Raw genomic sequence first — 23,155 nt, forward strand, 5'->3', positions numbered from 1 at the left:
AATACTGGAGCATATTCTCTGACCATAGTAGAATTAAGCTAGAAATAAAATTATCAGTAGAAAATTCACATATTTTTAAATTAAGAAACACATCTCTAAATAGTCCATTATTCAAACAAAAAAATCATTAAGGATGCTAGAAAATATTTTAAACGGAGTAACACTGAAAATACCACCTGTCACAAGTTGTGAGATGCAGTAAAAGCCATGTTGAGAGGGATATTTACAGCATATAAAATGCACATATTAGGAAAGAAGGAAGATGGAAAAACTTATGATCTAAAAATCTCTCACGAGATTAGAAAAACAGCAGAGGCAGGTGCAGAGCACCGTGTAGCAGGCACGTGGTTCATCGTGGGCCACAGGTGGCCAGGCAAAGCCCAAACATCCTCAGGGTGGCCTTCATATCTGGTTGCACCATGACAGTCCCTCTGATTGGTTCCTTGAGGACACTTTGACTTGTCTGAGACTTGATGGCCTAGAGAGAGGAAGAAAATTTCTTCTCTCTTAAAAATGCTAAAAGACTGAGACAAGAGTTGGAGGATTTACATAAAGTGAGGAAGATGAATGTACAGTTTCTCCCACTAATGACACTTCTACTTTGCAGCAGAAATTAGGATAATTGAGAGTATTCAGCTAAGAAACTTCAAGTGTCGTGTGATATTTAGACCCTTTAAATTTGGTTCTAATAGCAACTTTATTGTTGGCAACAATGGAACTCAGCAGTTATCTCAATAACATTAAGAAACAGTGGAGGTGATGCCAAATGTGTTTGGTGACTCTAGCTGTGTGACATCCCAGCATCATGGACAGAAAGTCAGTCTTATAAACTAAAAAGTGAAACATGAACCACGGCTTCTACCAGGAAAGAAGAGCTGATTGCAGTTCTTGATCATTTCAACATACAGGTGGATAATCTCGTTTCATTTTAACACAAGAGATGAGCAACCAGTTATAGCTGTCTACATTGAGGGAAACAAATATAAATTCTCCATGAGAGCAACCTAACTTGAGCAGATGAAGGAAGGTCATTTATACATTATGGAAACAAAAGAAAGAACAAGGAGTAGATAGATCAAGGAAGAGTAATTTATTGAACTGAACCACCAGTATTTGGAGAAAGAAGAATGTTTTCAAAGTACTGCTGGTTTAAGTACATTGAAGGCTAATTTAAGATACTTGAAACATGAAATGGCTTGGGCAGTGGTCAATGAAACAGGAAAACAATGGAATGCTATGAGAGATAATATAAAAATTGGAGAAGATCCTGCTGATGGACTTGACAGGAAAATGAAGAACAGCAGGTCAAACTTAATGAAGCAGAAAAAAAATACAAGGATATTCAAGATAAAACAGAAAAGATTAGTGAGGAGACAATTGCATGAACACCAGAATGTATGGTATTGCAAGCAGATAGAGTTACTGTTACGAAAAGAGCCTATAATGAAACTGAAGTTTTATACAACCATTTCCTAAAAAAAATCCAAATCCGTATAGAACATTAAAGAAAGATGATGAGCAGCTTTTCAAAAGAATTGAAGAACTGAAAAAAAAGGTACAATCAATCTTTGCAACTTGAGCTGAAAGGCAAAAAAATTACCTAGGTTAAAAAAGAATGTAACCTAGTCATACTGAGTCAAGTAGATCAGACAGAGAAAGACAAATATCATATGACATTGCTTATATGAGGAATCTAAAAAAATGGTACAAGTGAGCTCATTTACAAAACAGAAATAGAGTCACAGATGTAGAAAACATATTTATGGTTATTGGGGGGAAATGGAGGAGGGATAAACTGGAAGATCGAGATCAATATATATACACTGCTATATATAAAATAGATAACTAATAAGGACCTACTGCACGACACACAGAATTCTTCCCCAAACCCCAAAATGACTTATATGGGAAAAGAAGCTAAAAAAAAAAGTGGATATAAAACCTAATACAGCATTTTAAATCAACTATATTTGAATAAAAATTATATATATCAGAAAAGAGTATAAAGGCCTTATAGGTTCAAAGTTCAGTCAATCAAGATATTGAACAGTTTCAGCAAGCCAAAGGAAACATACCAGAATTTAGGGAGAAGAATGAGATGTGAAGTATATACTGAACTATATAATCAGAGGCAACTGAAAGAAAGTAATAACGGTTGACTAAAAGGATTTGGCCCTCATGTTCCAACCCTTCTTGAAGCGAGAGATGATGCTTATTGATGTGAACATTTTACCTATAAACCTGCAGGCTCTTCAGGCTCTCTCATTCATCTTTGGGACACTAAGCGTTCTCTGGCTATTGAATCTTGCTTAAAAGGACTTCTGCAAGCCTATTGTTGCCATAATCATGCTGAGGAAAGAATGCTTCAGGCACGGATGAAAAGGTTTTATTCATTAGGGACCTCACAGCCACAGATAATAGTTTCTGAGTTTTGGAATAAGATGTATAGTGTTAGAGCTGCTTATCATCCAGTTTCCAACAGTTCTGACAGCTTTAGAAACAGGAAATGCAGTTGTTACAAATAGCCTAACTGACATGAGAGACATAGAGACAGTGCTGCTAATCAAAAATAATTGTGTAGCTTGTGCAGTAATGCAGTCCCAAAGCTACCCAAGAATTGTAGCTTTTACTGCTGATGGTGATCAAGTCTTTGTGGGATGTTATATTTACCTGAAATAAGACTTGAGTTTCCAAGCAGAAATGTGGATTTATTTCAAACTGACTTAGAGAAGAAGGTTGAAAAATACATAAGCCCAGATAACAAATTTTCAGCAACATTTGTCTATTCTTGAAGAATATATTAAACACAATGAAAATTTTCTTAGAAGCTGCCAGCTATGTTACAAAGTGTTAAGATGAAATTAAGAAAAACTATTTCTAAAATGTGGGAACTTGAGAATATAAAAGAATCCTAGTCTGAGGATGCTGAGACCTTAGAAGATGAGGTTCAAGAAAATAAAATGAAAATGAAAATTTTTGAGAAAAATATGGAACAACAACAAAAAGCATGGAGCCTCTTAAAAGTCTGAAATAAGAAACAGAAAACAAGTATGTTGTAATTAAACTGAAAATTGATCAGTAGCAGATCCACTTAAAGATGAATTAAACCTTGCTGATTCTGAAGTGGCTAACCAAAAACAACAGAAAGGGCACTGTGAAGCAAAACAAAAAGAATGTTTGGATACTTTAAATGTTTTTTAAGGTTTTTTTCAATGTGGATTATTTTGAAAGTTTTTATTGAATTTGTTACAATATCGGCTTCTGTTTTACATTTTGGTTTTTTGGCCTCAAGGTATGTGAGATTTTTAGCTCCCTGGCCAGGGATTGACCCCACATCCCCTGCACTGGAAAACAAACTCAACCACTGGACCGCCAGGGAAGTCCCCTGGATACTTTAAATAAAAATAAGTGAAAACTATATGGGAAAGAAAAAGAACTAGAGAAGAAAATGTCACAAGAAAGAAGATAAATCTGCCCAGAGGAAATAGAAGAAAAAAAGTTTAGCGGTCGTCATGGTTAGCGAGCGGAATGTCCATGGTGCGCGAGGCTTCACCATGAATGTCCCTGCGCTCATCGACATCAACAAGGAAGATCAGGTTGCTGAGCTTCTCGCTTATTTGAAATCTAAAGGAGCTGAAATTTCAGAAGAGAATTCTGAAGGTGGACTTCATGTAGGTTTAGCTCAGATTATTGAAGCCTGTGATGTATGTCTGAAGGAAGATGATAAAGTCCTTGAAAGTGTGATGAACAGCAGCGTTATCCCTCCTGTTGATCCTGGAACCAGATAAGCAGGAAGCTCTGATTCAAAGCCTGCGTGAGAAACTGGTCAGTTTTCAGGAAGGTGAACGTCCATCTCTGAGACTACAGCTGCTAAGCAATCTTTTCCATGGGATGGGTGAGAATACTCCTATAAGATATACAGCCTCACTAAAGTGGTAGCCTTTTGTGGGGCCATCCAGTATATTCCAAATTAGCTGGATCAAGTTAGAAAATGGATTTCTGACTGGAACCTCACTACTTAAAAAAACACACACCCTTTTAAGACTACATTATGAGGCCCTTGTGGCTTGTAAGAAGTGAAGACGCATCTGAAGTTTTGGTGGAATTATTAGGCAGTTACATGGAGGACAATGCTTCCCAGGCTCGAGCTGATGCCCACAGGTGTATTGTGCAATCATTGAAAGATCCAAATGCGCTCCTTTCTGATCATCTTTTTACTTTAAAACCAGTCAAGTTTTTGGAAGGCGAGCTTATGCATGATCTTTTAACCATTTTTGTGAGCGCTAAATTGGCATCATATGTCATTTCATCAGAATAATAAAGACTTCATTGATTCAGTTGGCCTACTACATGAACAGAATATGGCAAAAATGAGACTGCTTACTTTTATGGGAATGGCAGTGGAAAATAAAGAAATTTCTTTTGACACAATGCAACAAGAACTTCAAATTGGAGCTGAAGATGTTGAAGCATTTGTTATTCATGCGGTAAGAACTAAAATGATTTACTACAAAATTGATCAAACCCAGAGAAAAGTAGTTGTCAGTCATAGCACACATTGGACATTTGGAAAACAACAATGGCAACAACTTTATGACACAGTGCCTGGAAACAAAACTTGAACAAAATGAAAAACAGCCTTTTGAGTCTTTCTGACACCTGAATTTTTACTCTGCATAATTTTGTTCTTTTTGGAAAATCTAAATCATAGTAAAACATAGGGTGAAATCTGAAAAAAAAAAGTTTAGACAAAGAAATGAATAGATTAAGACCAAAGATACAGGCTGAACATGCTAGTTTTGGAGATCAAGAGGAAATAATGAGGCAGTACTGAGGAGCACAAGAAACATATCTTGATCTAGGTAATAACGTAAGGACTTTTGAAAGGCTTATTAAATTACTAGAAGAAACAAAAACTCATAGATACAAAGCACATCAATAATTTAGAAGGTCTTTGCAATACAAATTGTACTTTGACATCTTATCTCAGCCAGCCTATTTATGGAAAAATGAATTTTGTCCACAAGAATGACGCTGTTACTGTATCAGTTCCTCCTGGGGAGAGAAACAAAGTTCCTTTCAATAAGAGGAAGGCCTTATCTAGAGGTGAATGTTCTTGTTTTTATTTTTCCCATGGCTTTTTTCATTCTTTCCCTGTGGTCCATTGCTGAATCTCCTTTCAGATGCCTGGACGAGTCTGATGTTCTACATGATACGGTTAACCAAAGAACATAATGAATATGATATTCAAGACAGCAGATTCCCAGTGTATAGATTTATCTTGCTTACCCCTCAAAGCACAAGCTCAGGTCTGTCAAGTGAACTGATGAGAATTCTTTGAATGTCTGATCCTGAAAGAGGATAAATCACATTGGCTTTCTCACCTGTGACTCAATAGAAACTAGACAAAAGTTGATTTGTAACTTAGATGCCGTGTCCTAATGTTGAAAGATTTGCAAAGGGAAAAAAATTCAGCACTATTTGATGAAGTAAAATGAAACCAAAGATATTCTAAAATAAAAAACTCTTTTATGCATCTGACCAGAATAAAATATATAAATAAGTCTAGAAAACCCACTATAATCAGCAAATTAAAATTACTTTACAAAAATCAATTTCATAGTATTGGTTTTAAATCCTTTTTTTTGACTGCCTATTTAAAATTTTTTTTTCAGAAGTAAAAATTTGTACATACATTCATGTACATATCTGTTTAGTTTGGGTTCATTTCTATGATATTTTGTAAGAATTAAAAGTTTGAGCACCTGGAAACAAAAAAAGAAAGAAAAATAGCAGAAATAAAATGCAAAGAAAGTGGAAGAAGGATAAAATGAAGATAAAAGCAGAAATTCATGCAATAAAAACATAACTTTGATGGAAAAAATTAGCACAGCTAAAAGATGTGTGCTGTGTGGTAAGTCACTTCAGTTGTGTCCGACTCTTTGCAATGCTAGGAACTGTAACCCACCAGGCTCCTCTGTCCATGGCATTCTCCAGGCAACAATACTGGAGTGGGTTGCCATGCCCTCCTCCAGGGAATCTTCCTGACCCAAGGTTAGAACCTGCATCTCTTATGTCTCCTGCATTGGCAGGCTGGTTCTTTACCACTAATGCCACCTGGGAAGCCCCAGCTAAAAGATAGTTCTTTGAAAAAAGCTAATGACAGTAATAAACTTCTTATGAGAGTGAACAGGAAAAAACAGAAAACATCTCATCTTATCACAGCTTGGATCAGCTGCAAACTGAACTATTTGGTGCTTTACCTGCGCTTACCATTATTACAAATCTTTTAGATATTAAAAGATCTCAAAAGGATATTATGAGACTTTATAACTTTGAAAAATTAGATGAAAGGAACAAATTTCTAGTAAGGCCCAGTTCTCCAAAACTGATACAAGAAGAAACCAGGTAATTCAATAACCGAAATTGCATCTGCAACTTAAAACCTTCTCAATGAAAGGAAGGGTTTGCTTCTGTTATTAGTATTTTGTCTTTGTCATTGGTCACCTTTTCCTTCTTTACATGTCCAATAGTCTTTTATTATATGATAGGCTTTGTATACAAAAGAAGGCTCCAGCTGATATCTTCCTTAGGCAGAAAGATTAAAGAACAGATCACCTCAATCCAATCAGTGATTGAATTGATTCAGAGCTTTTAACTGAGAGTTTGTATAATCTCTGTTTCCTCAGCCCTGTAGCTCTGTCCTTCAGATGTTTGAATTTAGCTCTTCAGTATCCAACCCCATTGTTAGAGACTAAATTGTGCCTCCCCCGCCCCACCCGACCACTCACCACAAATTCTTATGCTGAGTCCTAAACCTCAGTCATCAGCATGTGACCACATTTGGAGAGAGGGTCTTCAAAGAGGTTAAATTGAGTTCATCAGGGTGAGCCCTAATGCAAAGTGATGGATGTCCTTATAAGAAGAGATTAGGACACAGACACACACACAGAAAGAAGACCGTGTGGAGACACAGGGAGACCACCATCCATAAGCCAAGGAAATAGACATTATAAAAAACTAACCCTGCTAACACTTTGATCTTGGACATCTAGCTTCCAGAATTGCGAGAAAATAAACTTTTCTAGACTACCCAGTCTGTGGTAGTCTGTTATGGCAGCATTTAGCAATCTTACTGAGCTTCCCCACTGGCTCAGCAGGAGACACAGGAGACAGGGGTTCTTTCTTGGGTCGGGAAGATTCCCTAGAGAAAGAAATGGCACCCCACTTCGGTATTCTTGCCTGGGAAATCCCATGGAGAGCGGAGCCTTGTGGGCTACAGTCCAAAGGGTTGCAAAGAGTCAGACACGACTGATGACTAAACACAGCAAGCTACACACCCACGGACGTAAACCTGAGGGAGAGCCTAGTTGTGAATCTGTGAAAGCCTCTAGTAGGATTTTTTCCCCTAGTAGGATTTTTTTCCCCTAAGCACCACAAGACAATGGAGATGAAAACCTCCCTTTCTGACCAGCGCCCAGCCTCACATCACCCTCAGGAAATGTCTCAGGGGGAAAATTAGCCTTGCCTTTGGGCTTTTCTGGTTTCTAATTGGTCACACCAGCTCTGTGTGACTGTCAAAAATTCTGCTGGCTTCTTTTTCTTCTAGTACAGTCTCCCTGCCTAAATCAAGCCTACAAGAGGGGGAAGAAAGACAATCACTAGTTCACCTAGGATGGATTCTTACTGTGGCAGAATTTTAGTTTACCCACTCCTCATTGCTCCTCAACTCTCTGATAGCTTTACAAATATAAACTTGCAATTTATCCATTTTATTTTCTACTTGTTGGAACAAAAACATTGGGATACTGCAAATTAATATACCCTACCTAGAAGTTAAGGTTTTTATTAAACAAACTAACTGAATCCAGCAAAATATAAAAAGATATATCACAACCAAGTTGACTCTATTTCAGGAATATGACTGTTTCAGCATAAAAGATTAATCAATGCCATTCACCATGTTAACAGGAGAAATGAGGAAAGTTTATGATTATTTTAATAATGTAAGCATTGATAAAATTCTATATGTAGTCATAAAAAAAAAACTCTTAGCAAACTGTAGATAGAAGGAAACATCTTTAAACTGTTACAGGGTATTTATGGAAAAGGTGTCAGGGAATGTTTAACAGTAGGATTCCTGTGTGCTGTTTCCTATCTCTCTTGAGCCCTCTGTTCCTTATCAGTTCCTGTCAGGAGCGAGAGGAGTTGGCAAGCCACTCCCAGGACTGAGATCTTAGAGGTGGGATGCTTGCATAGGATCTCCTTCATTAGCTTTTCCATTTGGTGAAAGGGGTTATTCACGACCCTCTTTTCGTATGGATTGCCTTTTGGCCTTATGGCCTCTATTACTCCGTTTGCTCGGTAACTTGTAAAGTCTGGTTTTTTTATCTTTATCTGAAGAAGCTACCTTGTAATACGACGTATATACTCACACAGAATTCAATCAAGCACCCTTGTTCCACCAGAGACTTGGGTCCCCATGTTCTCTCTCTCTCTCTTTCTGGCTGATTCCCTGGAACGTGGAGGCTGGCTGCATAACCCAGGGAATATTAGCCTCTTTCCTTCTTTCACTTTCTTATCGTCGACTCCGGACCACCAGGTTCCGGTCCATTAAAGGACCCCAACAAAAAGGGACTTCCTTGGTGTCTCAGTGATAAAGAATCCACCTACAATGCAGGAGTCGCAGGAGATGCGGGTTCGATCCCTGGGTCGGGAAGATCCCCTGGTGAGGGCATGAAAACCCACTCTAGTATTCTTGACTGGAGAAGCCCATGGACAGAGGAGCCTGGTGGGCTACAGTCCACAGGGTCACACAGAGTTGGACACAACTAAAGCAACTCAGCATGTAAGTACACATTTATGGAAAAACGAAACTACAGGAAACAGTACTTAATAGTGAAATATTTCACTCTGAAACAAGGAATATACTGAAAGTCCTACCTAATACAATAAGGCAAGAAAAATAGATAACAGGGTTAAAGGTAGATGAAATAAAATTGAATCCTTTGCATTCTTAGAAAATTAAATCCACAGATTGATACTAGAATTATTAGGTGAGGGCTTTCCTGGTGCTCTAGTGGTTAAGAATCTACCTGCCAATGCAGGAGGCACAGGTTCAATCCATGGTCGGGGAAGATCCCACATGCTGCAGAACAACTAAGCCTGAGTGCCACAACTGTTGAGCCAGCACTCTACAGTTTGGGAGCCAAAACTGCTGAAACCCATGCACTGCAATAAAGAATGACCCCTGGTCTCCACAACTGGAGAAAAGCCAGCACACAGCGGTGAACACTCAGCACAGCCAAAAGTAAAAATAACTAGATAAAAAGAATTATTAGGTGAGTTAACAAATTTACAGGATACAGATTTCCATGCAAAAGTCAATGAAATTGTCCTTGTTGAGCATCAAACCATTTACAATAGGATTAAAACATACCAATCACCTACAATAAATCTAAAGAAAGATGTGGAATGCCTCTATACAGAAAACCTAAAAACATTTTTAGAGAAATTGAAAATGATCTAAATAAATGGAGAGATATACTCTGTTGATGTATTAGAAGATTCAAATTAGTAAAGATGTCATTCCTCCCTGGGTTTATCTGTAGAGTCAATGTAGTCCCAATCAAAATTGCAATCAGTTAATTTTTATGGAATTGACAGGTAGATTCTAAAGTGGAATGGGCTCCCCTGATAGCTCAGTTGGTAAAGAATCCACCTGCAGTGCAGGAGACCCCAGTTTGATTCCGGGTCAAGAAGATCCACTGGAGAAGGGGTAGGCTACTCACTCCAGTATTCTTGGGCTTCCCTGGTGCCTCAGCTGGTAAGGAATCTGCCTGCAATGCTGGAGACCTGGTTTCAATCCCTAGGTTGGGAAGACCTCCTGGAGAAGGGAAAGGCTACCCACTCCAGTATTCTGGCCCAGAGAGTTCCATGGACTGTATGTGTCCATGGGGTCACAAAGAGTCAGACATGATTGAGTGACTTTCACTTTTTCTGAAGTGGAGGGATAAAGAATATGTCAAGGGTCAAGAATAACCATGCACTCCTGAGAAAAATGTGTGAGGACAAACTCTACTGAATATTAAGATGTAAATCTAATTAATACAGTATGATATTGGTGAAAACACTGACAAATAGATCACAGAATGGACTAGAGTCCATATACAGACACCTGATTTATGACAAAGGTGTCACTGCAAAAGTGGTGATGCATTAGATTTTCCTATGAAAAGGGAAAGAAAAGAGACACCCTGCCATCTCACACCATAAGCAAAAATCAATTCCATGCTGATTGTAGCTTCAAACTTAAAAGATACAGATTAGAAAGAGACTGCCCAGAAACAGACTCGGAATGTGGATGAGAGATTTACTTCTTACTTTTGAACATTTTTAAACTTTTGTGCCTGCAGTGGGACAGGGAGGTGGTTACCCTCTTACAACACATATAAGTGATGCTGAGATCTAGACTCCTTTCTTGAAATACAGACCCAAACTTGGGAGAGACACCTTCAGAAACCACTTCAAAATAAGTTCTTCCTTTGTGATGAGGACTTTGAGGCCCAGGAGCTTCAGTGAACTGTGATTCCCAGGTTTATTCTCTTCAGTCATATACTAACACAGTCCTATCCCAAATGGGGCATTTCCAGCTGCTTCCAACACCTTGGATCCTACTCCGTTATGGACATTCCCTACTCCTCTTTTGTGAGTCCATACTATTTTGCTGCTAAAAAAAAAAAGAGAACTTGGCAAATTCTCCTCCTTCCTAATATTTAATCTGTTGATTCTCCTTGGATCACCAAAATATTTTTGAAAACTTCAAAGGTGAGTAAATGTCCTAGGTATTAACTGTAGTACTATTTCCCAAATGATACCATTTATTAGAATGACTGTCAGTGAACATTCACTCTTGAATTCACCTAGATATAGCATTTCCCTTCATTAGACTTTTAGATTAATATCAGCAGATACACAAAGTCTTATTTCATTAATCTGTATGTAATTTTATTAGTCATTGACATGGACATTTTATTACTAACTACACTTCCTGGTCCGACATACGTTTCTTCTAGCAGGTAAAAGCACAATTAACAATGCTGTTCTTTGAAGACAGAGCACCTAATGAGTTCAATGATCAAACTTAGTAGATAGCCACAAAAGTTGGTGTATCTAAATGTTTCAGTCCTTATTTAGCAGGCACGTCCCTGCAATGACTCAAAAGCATTTTTAGACACGTCTGTGTAGTCTACTAAGTTTAAAATGGGTAACAGTTATTTATCATAACAGATTACCAAAATTCTAAGATAGATTCTGAGACAGAAAAAGTTAATAATTGCTCAGAAAGTCATATAAGCCTCTATCACAGGCACTATTTTGCCGTTACCTATTAGAGTCCAGAACAGGCAACTCCATGGAGACAGAAAGTAGAGCAATAATCATCAGGGACTGGGTAAAAGAGAGAACGAGAATTACTGCAAATGTAGACAGAGCTTCTCTTTGGAGTGATGTAAATGTTCTTGAATTACATAGTGATAATGGTTGCACAATTTTGTAAATATACTAAAAATCACTGACTTGTACACTTTCAAAGAGTGATTTTTTAAAAAGATTATTTGGCTGCATTAGGGTTTAGTTGTATGGCGTGCAGGATCTAGTTTCCAGACCAGGGATTGAACCTGGGCCCTCTGCATTGGGAGCATGGAGTCTTAGCCAGTGGACCACAGGGGAAGTCCCTCAAAGAGTGTATTTCATAGTATGTGAATTATAGCATAATAGAACTGTTATCAAAAGATCAATATCGTTTGTGCTACACAGGGAACTATACTGAGTATCTTATAATAACCTGTAATGGAAAAGAATCTGAAAAAGAATATATATGTGTAACTAATCAATTTGCTATACACCTGAAACTAACACAACAATTTCAATCAATGGTACTTCAATTTAAAAAAAAATCAGTATCTCCTAACTGTAAGAATCAAAGAACTATCCGAAGCTCAATCCTAATTAAATTAAATAAATTAATTTAAAATTAATCAAGGCTTAATCTTTTAGAAAGAATAAATAAGTTCAGTAATCTGACATTATTGAGGAAGACTGGTCTGTTAATTAAAAAGGAAGTCATTGTATAAAGATATATACACAATTTGTAAACATTTTATTCCAACTTAAAACATAAAAGGGTACACATTCATTTAACTATCTTTTATATAAGGCCAAGAAGTTTCCTTTAGGTTTGACTTTACTAATTGGTGTTCTCTGTTATCTTTCTGACATAGACCACACTCACAGATATCATTTCCAGAATTGGTATTTTTATTTATTTATTTTTTATTGGAGGACAATTGCTTTACAATGTGGTGGTGGTCTCTGCCATTCATCAACACAAATCAGTCATAATTATACATATATCCCCTCCCTCTCGAGCCTCCCTCCTTCCCCATTCCATCCTTCTATGTCATCCATGGGCTCCCTGTGTTATGTAGCAGCTTCCTGCTAGTTATTTATTGTACACAAATAGTGTATACATGTCAATGCTACTTTCTCAATTTCTCCTGGCCTCTCCTTCCCCTGCTGTGTCCACAAGTCTTGTCTGTGTCTCTATTTCTTCTCTGTAAATAGGTTAATCAGTACTGTTTTTCTAGATTCCAAATATGTGTGCTAATATATGATATTTTTCTCTTTCTGAGTTACTTCACTCTGTGTAACGGGCTTTAGGTTCCACACCTCACTACAACTGACTCAAATTCCAGAAATGGTATTTTTAAAGCAGACCAGAACTCAGAGACACACGTGGAGAAATCTGAGTTCAGAATCCTTCCATTTTTTTCAATTCCCCCTTTAGCAAGACACTCCGTACAAAATCAGATTCTCGTGGCCTCACTCCTCTCTTGTTCCAGCCACTACCACCATCACCATTCTGTGTGGATGGACTCATGCAAACTTTGTGCTGGCACAACCTGCCTAACAACCTCACTCATATCATGTTGCTCTGAGTTCCCTTGCTTCCTGCCCGTTGATGTCAAAGTGAACTCAGCCTTGTGCAGTCTGGAAACTCATGGGAATGATGTGCTGAGTGTGAGCTTTGAAGAGTAGCAGATGATAAGAATTGGGAGGATAAATTATTATCCATTTTCCCCCATCTTGTCCCTCACATACTGCCTCAGGGGTTTCTGTGGCTTCTCAGAAGTTGATTCATGAGATTAAGCATTTAGTTGCACTTAGCCAGCTTGATATTAGGTTTCTTTCTGTGTCTCCTTCATTCCTCCTACCCCTCATTCCTGCAGGGATGTCACTCCTTATCACAGAAGCAGCACATAAGCTTTGTTTCAAGCTCTGTTTTTTAAAACATTTATTTAGTTATTTTTGGCTGAGCTGGGTCTTCATCACTGTGTCAACTTTTCTCTAGTTGCGGTGCAAAGGCTTCTCATTGCAGTGCTTTTCTTGTTGTGGAACATGGGCTCTAGATCATGGGCTTCAGTAGTTGTGGTGCACAGACTTAGTTGTTCTGTAGCATGTGGGAACATCCCTGATAAGGGATTGAACCCATCTGCTGCACTAGCAGGCAAATTCTTTATCACTGAGCCACCTGGGAAGCCCCAAGCTCTATTTTTGAGGGAAACCCAAAGCTAAGACATCTCTCAGTCTTTCACAGCTACTTAATCCACTCCTTATTTGACAGTAATTTTTAGTGACCTGATTATAGCAAGTCTTTTGAAAGTATATAACCTTTTTAATAGCAAAACCAAACTTTCCTTTTTAATTCTCATGTTTCATGGATTAATTTAATAAATTATATAATGACAGTAACACACATAGCTGACAAAATGAGGTTTAGAAAGAGTTGGCCCTTGGTAGGTAAACCCATGAACTGCTGGAAAGCAGTCATGAGTCTGCAGATTAATTTTTTTCATTTTTGTCCACAGAAATTACATTTTAAAAACTATAGTTGATTTATAATATTGTGTTAGTTTCAGGTGTTGTTGTTGTTCAGTCACCAAGTTGTATCTGACTCTTTGTGACCCCCATGGATTGCACATACCAGCCTCCTCTGTCCTTCACTATCTCCCAGAATTTGCTCAAATTTATGTCCATTGAGTCAGTAATGCTATACAACTATCTCATCCTCTGCCACCCCTTTCTCCTTTTGCCTTCAATCTTTCCCAGCATGAGGGTCTTTTCCAATGAGTCAGTTCTTCACATCGGGTGGCCAAAATATTGGAGCTTCAGCATCAGCATCAATCCCTCCAATGAATATTCAGGGTTGATTTTCTTTAGGATTGACTGGTTGGATCTTCTTGCAGTTCAAGGGACTCTCAAGAGTCTTCTTCAGCACCACAGTTCAAAAGGATCAATTCTTCAGCACTCAGTCTTTCTTATGGTCCAACTCTTACATCCGTACATGACTACTGGAAAAAAACCCACCGCTTTGACTACACAGATCTTTGTCAGCAAAATGATGTCTCTGTTTTCTAATACACTGTCTAGTTTTGTCATAACTTTCCTTCTAAGGAGCAAGTGTCTTTTAATTTCATGGTTTCAATCGGTGTCTGCAGTGATTTTGGAACCCAAGAAAATAAAATCTGTCACTGCTTCCACTTTTTCCCTTCTATTTGCCATGAAGTGGTGGGACAAGATGCCATGATCTTAGTTTCTTAGTATATGTGCTGCGGAAGTGAGCACAATCTTAGTTTTTTGAATGTTGAGTTTCAAGCCAACTTTTTCACTCTCCCTCTTTCACTTTCATCAAGAGGCTCTTCAGTTCCTCTTTGCTTTCTGCAATTAGAGTGGCATCATCTGCATATTTGATGCTGCTGATATTTCTTCCAGCTGTCTTTATTCTAGCCTGTGATTTTCATCCAGTCCAGCATTTCACAAGATGTGTTCTGCTATAGGGCTTCCCTGGTGTCTCAGACAGTAAAGAATCTGCCTGCAGTGCAGGAGATCTGGGTTCAATCCCTGGGTCAGGAAGATCCCCTGGAGAAGAGCATGGCAATTCACTCCAGTATTCTTGCCTGGAGAATCACATGGACAGAGGAGCCTGGCAGGAAACCAGAGGGTCACACTGAGCCAGACATGACTGAAGTGACTTAGCATGCACATGCGCTCTGCATGTAAGTTAAATAAGCAAGGTGACAATATATAGCCTTGTCACACTTCTTGACCAATTTTAAACCAGTCAGTTGTTCCATGTCTGGTTCGAGTGTCTGGTTTCAGGTGTACAGCAATGTGATTCAGTTACAGATATCTTTTTTTTTTCAGATTATTTTCCCTGATATATTATTCCAAGATTTTGAATATAGTTCCCTGTGTGGTACAATAAATCCTTGTTGTTTATTGATTTTATGTGTAGTAGTGTGTATGTTGGAGAAGGCAATGGCAACCCACTCCAGCACTCTTGCGTGGAAAATCCCATGGACGGAGGAGCCTGGTGGGTTGCAGTTCATGGGGTCGCTCAGAGTCGGACACGACTGAGCAATTTCACTTTCACTTTCATGCATTGGAGAAGGTAACAGCAACCCACTCCAGTGTTCTTGCCTGGAGAATCCCAGGGACGGGGGAGCCTGGCAGGCTGCCGTTTATGGGGTCACACAGAGTTGGACATGACTGAAGTGACTTAGCAGCAGCAGCAGCAGCAGTTTGTATGTATTAATCCCATACTCCTAATCCCCTTCTTCCCTTTGGTGACCATAAGCTTGTTTATAAGTCTATGTGTTTTGTTTATAGATTCATTTGTATTATTTTTTAGATTCCACATATAAGGGATATTGCATATTTGTCTTTCTCTGTTGGAGTTACTTTACTTAGTATGATATCCTCTAGGTCTATCCATGTTGCTGCAAAAGGCAGTATTCCATTCTTTTTTATGGCTGAGTAGTATTCCATTGTATGTTTCCTGTATCTTCTTAAACCAACTGTCCGTTGATGTCTTGTTAGTGTAAATAGTGCTGCTATGAACACTGGGATACTCCTCACAAATTAAGAGTTTTCATCTTTTCCAGGTATATGCCCAGGAGCAAGACTGCTGAATCATATGGTAACTCTATTTTAGTTTTTTAAGGACCTCTATATTGCTTTCCATAGTGGCTACACCAATCTACATACTCACCAACAGTATAGGAGAGTTAACTTTTCTTCACTCTCTCTCCAGCATTTATTATTTGTAGACTTTTTAAATAATAGCCATTATGACAGGTGTGAGGCGATACCTCGTTGTGGTTTTGATTTGCATTTCTCTAATAACTAGGGATGTTAAGCATCTATTCATGTGCCTATTGGCCACCTGGATGTCTTCTTCGGAGAAATGTCTATTTAGGTCTTCTGCCCATGTCTTGATTGGGTTTTCTGATACAGACTTGTATGAGCTGTGTGTATTTTGAATATTAACCTATCAATTGGATCATTGCAAATATTTTCTCCATTCTGTAGGTTGCCTTTTCGTGTTTTCTTTTTTGATGGTTTCCCTCACTGTGCAAAAGCTTTTAAATTGATTAGGTCCCACTTGTTTATTTTTGCTTTTATTTCTATTGCCTTGGGACAATATTGCTATGAATTATGTCTGAGAACGTTTTGCCTATGTTTTTCTAAAAGTTTTATGGTGTCACATCTTATATTTAGGTCTTTAAACCAGGTTGAATTTATTTTTGTAGATGGTGTGAGGAAGTTTTCTAATTTCATTGATTTATGTGTAGCTGTCCAGTTCTCCCAACACCACTTGCTGAAGAGACTTTTTTCTACATTGCATTTTCTTGCCTCCTTTGTTGTAGATTAATTGGCCATGGGTGTGTGGGTTTATTTCTGGGCTATTTATTCTGTTCCATTGATCCTTATGTCTGTTTTTGTGCCAATAGAATGCTGTTTTGAAAACCGTAGCTTTGTAGTATAATGTGAAGCCCGAGAGTTAGTTAAGCCTCTAGCTTTCTTTTCTTCAGGATTGCTCTGGCAATTCTGGGTCTTTTGTGGTTCCACATTATTTTAGGATTATTTGCCCTATGTGAAATATGTCCCAGATATTTTGATAGGGATCACATAAAGTCTGTGTTCTGTTCTGCCTGTAGTCCGAGTCCCCGGTCGGGAAAGAAGACTCCTCGAAACAATGCAACTTGGAATAGGGGAATTTATTACTGACTCGAGCCAGGGCCTCCCGCCCTCACCAAGGGTGTGAGGACGAAAGGCCCCAAGCCCCAGTTCTCTCGGGTATTTATTAGGTCAAAAAGAAGCAGCAGGTAGTTGGCGCAAGCGGATTGGTTACACAGTTGCAAGGCAATTTTTGTTGGCCCAACGTGGGGCTTTCAGCTTTCCCCTGATAGGTTCCCTTTTTTCTTGCTAGGCATATGTTGATTGGCTAGCTCCAGGAGGCCTGATAATTATGTTACCCCGGGAAACCAGGCCTACTCCTAATCTAGGCTGCCTGTCATGGCGTTAGCCGTGACAGCCTCACAGTCTGTAGAGTGCTTTGGGTAGTATGGTCATTTTAATGACCATATTAATTCTCCCAATCTGAGAGCATGGGATACCTTTCCATTCCTTTGAATCATCCTACATTTCTCGATCAATGTTTTATAGTTTTCAGTGTACAGGTCTTTCATCGCCGTGGTTTAGTCACTAAGTTGTGTTCAACTCCTGTGACCCCATGGTCTGTAGCCCACCAGGCTCTTGTCTATGGGATTCTCCAGGCAAGAATACTTAAGTGGGTTGCCATTTCCTTCTCCAGGGGATCTTCCCAACCCAGGAGTCAAACCTGGGTCTCCTGCATTGCAGATTCTTTACCAACTAAGCTACGAGGGAAGTCCTTCATCTCCTTGGTTAAGTTTATTCTTTAATTTTTTCTTCTTGATGCAATTTTACAGAATTTTTTTTGGAAACTTCCTCTTTCTGCTATTTCATTGTTAGTATAAAGAAATATAACAGATTTCTGTATATTAACCTTGTATCCTGCTACTTTTCTGAATTCATTTATTATTTGTAATAGTGTTATGTGCTGGAGTTTTTAGGGTTCTCTAGATAGAGTATTTATCATATCATGCAGAATAATTTTGTCTGGCCATTTAGGAAAAAGTTTGGAAGCTTCTTAACAAGTTAAGCATATACCTAATATATGACTCAGCCATTCCTTCCTTAGTATTTACCAAACAGAAACACCACGTATGTCCATGCAAATTTGTCTGCAAATGCTCATAGTAGCTTTATTTGTAGTAGGCAAAAAATGGTAACAACTCAAATGTACATTAGCAGGTAAATATATTAACAAATTTTGATTATATAAGTATAATTCAGTGCTACTTAGCAACAAAAAGAAACTATTGATACATGCAACACAGATGGATATCAAAATAACAATACTGAGTGAAAGAAGCAGGGGAAAAAAAGTACTTACCATGTAACTTCTAAATAAAATTCTAAAACTTCAAACTAATCTCAAGTGACAGAAATAGATTACTGGTTGCCTTGGAAAGGAGAGGGGGCAGAGAGAGGCAGGAGGGAAGGATTACAAAGAAGCAAGAGGAGACTTTTTGAGATGACAGATGTATTCATTATCTTGATTGTGGTGGTTTCATTGGTACATACATGTAAAAATTATCAAATTGTACACTTTAAATATGTATGATTTATTGTATGTACATTATACCTCAATAAATGTTTAGAAAATTAAAAATTTACACATGGGCAAACACATGAAAATGTGCTTACTATCATTAGTTAATAAGGAAATATGAATTAAAGCACACCAAATCTAGCTGTTGGGGAAAGCATACAGCTTGCTTAATATGCTTTCATGTTAGCATCAAAAATTCACCCGACTTAGAAATAACATGAACTTGTAACTGTTACAGGAAAAGCTCATATTCTGTTTTATTACAGTGTTTTGGTGCCATCCTTATCAGTACCAGCAGTCATTTGGAAGAGTCTAAAACATCTCTTCAGCAACTCAGGTTTTTTCTCAGATGTTGGTCTTCATTATAGGAAAAAGAGTTCCTTGGTGAGTGATGTATTCCATGTTTGAGAAAGAATAACTCAAGCTGAGTTTTGGGTTTCTTAACTATTATCACAAAGAAAGAATGTTTTCAGCAGTTCCTAGCAGGAGGTGGTGTTAAAAAGGATAAAAAGGTAGATCTGACAAGAGGGCTACTAGGCACAAGTAGAAATAGTCAAAGTATCAACTGGAAATAATACACCCACCACAAATACTAAGATGAAAAAGACTAACAAGAAGAAAGGCTGGAGAAAATGTGGAGCAACTGGAAGTCCCCATGGTTGCAGGCATGTAAAATGGTACAATCCTTTGGAAAAAAGGTCTGGCAGTTTTTTATGAAACTAAACATATACCTAATCAAGGACCGAATGATTTCCTAGTTAGATGTTTACTCAAGATGAATAAAGACATGTGTTTACACACACACACACACACACAATTTGTTCAAGAATGTTCACAGTAGCTTTATTCATAATATATATATTAAAAAAAAGTGGAAACAGCCCAGGTATCCATCAACAGGAAAGTGGAAAAAAGACAATACTCAGCAATGAAAAGAAATGAACCACTGATACAGGCAACACGAATTAATTTAAAAAACATGCTAAGTGAAAGAAGCACTATACTTTGTATGATTTCATTTATATGAAGTTTTAGAACAGGCAAATTTAATCTGTGAAGCAAAATAATGAGAACAGTAGTTGTATCTGAGAGGTAGGTGGGGACTGCCTCGGTAGGGGCATGAAACTCTCTGGTATGACTGTACTGTTCTAAAATTTAAATAGTGCTTGGGTTACATGAGGTATATGGATTTGTGAAAAAAATCAGCAAATTTATATACTTAACATTTGTGCGTTACATTGCATGTAAATGTACACTGAAAAATTTAAAAACTAAACTATAATAAACTACTTAATGATATGCATTTTGAAGTATTGGGGGATATATACTGATGCCTGCAATTTATTTTATTTATTTATTTATTTTTATTATTTATTTTTCATTTATTTTTATTAGTTGGAGGCTAATTACTTATGATAACCCTATAATTTATTTATTTATTTTTCATTTATTTTTATTAGTTGGAGGCTAATTACTTATGATAACCCTATATGCAAAACAGAAAAAGAGACACAGATGTACAGAACAGACTTTTGGACGTGGGAGAAGGCGAGGGTGGGATATTTCGAGAGAACAGCATCGAAACATGTATATTATCTATGGTGAAACAGATCACCAGCCCAGGTTGGGTGCATGAGACAAGTGCTCGGGCCTGGTGCACTGGGAAGACCCAGAGGGATCAGGTAGAGAGGGAGGGGGGAGGGGGGATCGAGATAGGGAATACATGTAAATCCATGGCTGATTCATGTCAATGTATGACAAAAACCACTACAATATTGCAATTTATTTTAAATGCACCATAAAAATAACATGGATGGATAAGTAATAAACCATGTAGAATAAATGAATAATCCATGTGGTTGGTTATTTGGGTATTTACTATAAAATTTTGTCAATTTTGCTGTATGTTTGAACATTTTTATAACAAAACAATGGGGGAAAATCCCCAGGTCTATCTTCCTATTATATACCCTTGGACTGGAATAAATTATTCTTTCCATAGGATAGAAACTCTGTAGAAACTTAAGGACCAGAAATTAGCCCCTGCAAACTTTCTGGGACTCTAAAAGGTAAGTTATACATGTAAACATTTTAAGAAAGGTAAGAAAACATAGTAATTATTGAAAAGGAAACGAAGTTACATTAAGAGTAATTACTAATACTGGTGTTTATTATCACCACAAAATGAGAGAATTACTTTTTGTACTTTTAAAAAAACTGACTTTTTTTCAACCAATGCAGGAAGAGCTATCTTTTATGTTAAGTTATATATATGAATTTCCTAAAGGAAATCGATCCTGAATATTCATTGAAGGGACTGATGCTGATGCTTGAAGCTCCAGTATTTTGGCCACCTGATGAGAAGAGCTGACTCATCAGAAAAGACCCTGATGCTGGGAAAGATTGAAGGCAGGAAGAGAAGGGGATGACAGAGGACAAGATAGTTGGATGGCATCACTGACTCAATGGACATAAATTTGAGCAAGCTCCAGGAGATGGTGATAGACAGGGAAACCTGGCGTGTTGCAATCCATGGGGTCACAAAGAATCAGACACGACTGAGCATCTGAACAACAATATATGAATAGGTTGATGTGTCCAACTTTGTCCAGAATTTGGATATCTAATCATCATTTTAAAAAAGACTTTAGAGTGTTTTCCTATATACCTAATATTACCCTTGTTAACATGCTATATATGGGATAAAGTAACATCCTTTGCCTTTGGAGAGCTTTAGAGGAAATTTGGCGTAAGGTTGCATCAAACAAATCTGAATGCATTTCCCATCTCTGCAGGACCTTGGGCAAATTAACTTCTGTGAGCCTCAGTTTCCTCATTTGTAACATGAGGAAGGATAATACAGGTCATATCTCATATGGTTATTCTGAATCTTAAGTGAGACAATTCATTTTACATGTATCACAGTGACTGACAGAACGTGAAAATGAAAGTCGCTCAGTTGTGTCCCACTCTTTGAGACCCCATGGACTGTATAGTCCGTGGAATTCTCCAGGCCAGAATACTGGCCTTTCCCTTCTCCAGGGGATCTTCCCAACCCAGGGATAAATCCAGGTCTCCCGCATTGCAGTAGATTCTTTACCCACAAGGGAAGCCCGACTGACAGAAAACACAGTAAATATGTTACCATTAAGAATACGTATGTACAAGAAACAAAACATTCAGTTGATGGAAAATGTAGAATACCTTAATTTGTTTAAATAGAGTGGTATCATCTTAAGATAGTTCTCAGATGCCTTTGTTAATAGATGAATTTCTATCACTTCCTCAAAAGAAGGCACTGACTTAAGTGAAGGAGAAACTCAACAAACCTCTTTTTAAAAAAATCTGACAGGACTGAAGTTTTAAGACATCCTTTTCTGAAAATACTTTTGAAAATGGAGAGCAGGCTTTCTGCTTTTACATAGCACTGCACCTGCTTTAAAACCCACACACACTGGTTTTTCTTTTCTTTGATTTTTTTAAATCTATTTCCTCTTACCAGGCTTGTTTTTCAAGATATAAATTCATTGGACAGGACTGTTTAGATACAGTTCATGTTTTAGTTGGAAGTTTGGGGCAATATTCTAGCACATTATAACTATCCAACTTCTTTGTAATCACAACTATATCTCCAAAATACTCTGAAAGCTTCAAATATTAAATAGTAGTACTAAGTATGCTATTGAGAATGGATTTTTCAACTAGTAGATATAAAATGATCAGAATTTAATAGATGAAGATAGTTTTATTATCTTGCTCATGAGGTAATCACTTCTACTTTCCCAAATGGTTATTATACATAGAAGCAGATTCGCCAAGATTTATTTTTAGCCAACATATAAATACTTACCCCTATTCCAAAATGTTGGCAATCTTTCTTTTCTATTGCACAAATGACAGTTTTAAGTTTGCTCCCTTTATTTCTTTTAAGTTTATGGACTCTTTTACTAATATCTTGACTTTTTGAATAGCTAACACCTTTCTCTCATCAGCCCTGTTGAGCACAATAAGCTTAAAATTTATCTGCAAACTTCAAGGGCAGGGCAGAATTCACATTATTCTTAACATACCAAGCCAAAACTGAAGGAAGAACTGGATAATTTTAATATAAATCATCCAAGCTAAAATCCATATTTTAACTTTACATTTGAATCAGCAATGATTTTTACTGCTGTTTTCTCCCCTTCTATTTTTACCACTTTTTTTTTTTTTGAGTCTCAATCAGAGAATGTGCTAAACATGTGGATTGCAGGCAACTGGATTTCTCAAGTAGGAAGCACAAAGAAACATTTTCTCCCTTTACTTGGGTTGCTTTTATTTAATATTCTTAAGAATGATTATCTGAGTTCAAGAATCATATTTCCATTGGTTCTAACAAAGAAGAAAAAAAAATACTCATTTCACAATTAAGATAGAACCAAAAGCTTTCTCTAGCTGTCAGTCAGTTTCCAAGCTAATAAGAACTCCTGGGACTTTATCTATTCTTCCCATAGGGAGCAGAGCTGGTATAACCGAGGATACCTTTATCTTACGGCTTAGGTATAAAAGTATTGCCTA

At 37.6% G+C, this 23,155-nt stretch overlaps 2 pseudogenes; both read left to right on the forward strand.

Moving 5' to 3' along the window:
• The first annotated feature begins 473 nt into the window (after positions 1-473).
• Positions 474-5,398, forward strand: LOC139038016 (structural maintenance of chromosomes protein 6-like; annotated as a pseudogene).
• On the forward strand, positions 3,555-4,663 carry LOC110138885 (eukaryotic translation initiation factor 3 subunit M pseudogene; annotated as a pseudogene).
• Positions 5,399-23,155: the final 17,757 nt, after the last annotated feature.

This window comes from Odocoileus virginianus, chromosome 13, assembly GCF_023699985.2.
Source record: "Odocoileus virginianus isolate 20LAN1187 ecotype Illinois chromosome 13, Ovbor_1.2, whole genome shotgun sequence".
In the NCBI taxonomy this organism is placed as follows: domain Eukaryota; kingdom Metazoa; phylum Chordata; class Mammalia; order Artiodactyla; family Cervidae; genus Odocoileus; species Odocoileus virginianus.